We start from the raw sequence: 2,219 nt of genomic DNA on the forward strand, positions 1-2,219 counted from the left end.
TGTGCTTCGAAGGTCTTTATACATCTTTGTTCCCCTGGATGTGCTGCATACGGGGCGAAGTGAGCTTCTTCTAATATTATTTTTTTGTATCTCCTCATCCTTCGGTGCACACAATCTTCCTTTAAACATCAATGTATTATCATTAACTAGCTCAAAACCTTTTCGTTTGCTAGTGCCAACTTCACCTTTAATATTTTGTAGAAAATGGATCACTATCCTTCGATATCTTCTCATCCTTCGGTACACACAATCTTCCTTTAGAAATCAATGTGTTATCTTTAGCTAGCTCAAAACCCTTTCGTTTGCTAGTGCCAACTTCACCTTTAAACTTTTGTAGAAATGGATCACTATCCTAAGCTTTCTTAATTCAGTCTCGAATAGTAGGTTGAACTGTGAGGGTAACAACTTGTGCTGCAATATGTGCTGGAGGTAAGATCACATCAAGTTGTAAGTGATCTATATCTATGATTAATGATATCTGTGTAGTATGTAAGCTATCAAATGTCTTGCTATCTTTCTACTTAATGCATCAGCAACTCCATTGACCTTTCATAGATGATAATAAATGGCACGATCATAATCTTTGACCAATTCTAGTCATCTTCATTGTCTCATGTTCAATTCCTTTTGGGTGAAAAAGTACTTTAGGCTCTTGTGGTCCATGTAAATATCACATTTAACTCTACAAAGATAGTGTCGCCATATATTTAGTGCATGAACTACTGTCGCTAACTCTAGGTCATGCGTTGCATAGTTTTCTTCATAGGACTTTAGTTGTCTAGAAGCATATACGATAACTTTACCATACTGCACAAGTACACATCCTAGACCCTGTTTAGATACATCGTTGTAGATAACGAAGCCTTTTGACCCTTTAGGTATGGTCAAAACTAAAGCTGAGATCAATTTCTGTTTTAGTTCCTGAAATCTCTATTCGTACCTATCCGTCCATTGAAACTGCACATTTTTTCTCGTTGATCGAGTCATTGGGATGGTAATCTTTGAGAACCCATCAATAAGTCGCCCGTAGTAACCTACTAATCCCAAGAAGTTGCCCACTTCTCTAACATTAGTTGGTCGAGGCCAATTCATAATTCCTTCGACTTTACTTAGGTCACTTCAATTCCTTGGGCAATAATTATGTGGCCTAAAAATCCAACTTTATTGAGCCAAAATTTGCACTTTTTGAATTTGGCATAGAGCTTCTCTCTTCTTAGTATTTCGAGAATAATCCTTAGGTATTCTGTATGTTCATGCTCACACTTCAAATAGATTAGTATGTCATCAATATCATATTGACTTTCTTTTGCCCTACTTCTAAAGATAGATAGAAAAGGTTGGAGAGAGAAATTTTATGAAATTCTCCACTTTTAGAATTCTTTCTCCCACACACGTTTGCCTTCTTTCACCGAGGAATAAAAATAATCTTCCAAGGTGGGAAGAGACCTAAATTTCCATTAGATTTTTTCTAAAAATTTCTTGCAACAAGATTATCAGTCCTTGAGTGCTGGAGAGAAGAAAAGAGAAATCGATGAAAAAAAACCTTTCTTATTCGGTCACCGAACAGTTAAATGACTCTTTAGTAACCCAAGATACCTTTCGATGTTGTATACCCCCTCCATCCTTCGGAGGTGGAAGAAATGGTACTACAAATTTTTATCCATATATATTGAGGCCCCCTAACACCAAAAAGTGGGGAAGAGAGGGTTGTTACAATATAAAAGAGAAATAAATAAATGACTGTAAGGAACCAACAATTCTGTCTTCTTAAACAACCTATATTCTCCACACTAAATCAACATTTGGTAGATCCCTGAGCAATTTTGTTATTGGTGGGGTATCGATTTGTTAGCTGGTATTGGTTTAGTTATTCAAACAGTGACTAGCATTTTTTAGCTATGCATTATACACCTCATGTGAATCTAGCTTTCAACAGCATTTTAACACATTATGAAAGATGTCAAAGGGGGCTGGTTGCTCCGTCATATACATGCTAATGGGGCAAGTATGTTCTTCATTATGGTTCACCTTTGTATTTTTCATGGCCCATGTCATGTGAGTTATAGCAGTCCTCAAAAAAAATTCGATGTCTTGGAATTGTAATCTTCCTATTAATGATTGTGATAGCTTATATATATATATATATTACCTAGAGTCAGATAAGTTGTTGGGAAGCTACGGTACTTACAAGCTTAGCTAGCACCATTTATGTTGGCTAA

The 2,219-nt window shown here is 36.2% G+C and overlaps 1 pseudogene; it reads left to right on the forward strand.

Annotated features, from left to right (window-relative positions):
- Positions 1 to 1,736: 1,736 nt before the first annotated feature.
- On the forward strand, positions 1,737 to 2,219 carry LOC111370098 (annotated as a pseudogene).

The sequence above is a fragment of the Olea europaea genome, chromosome 21 (assembly GCF_002742605.1).
Source record: "Olea europaea var. sylvestris chromosome 21, O_europaea_v1, whole genome shotgun sequence".
NCBI classification, from domain to species: Eukaryota; Viridiplantae; Streptophyta; class Magnoliopsida; order Lamiales; family Oleaceae; genus Olea; species Olea europaea.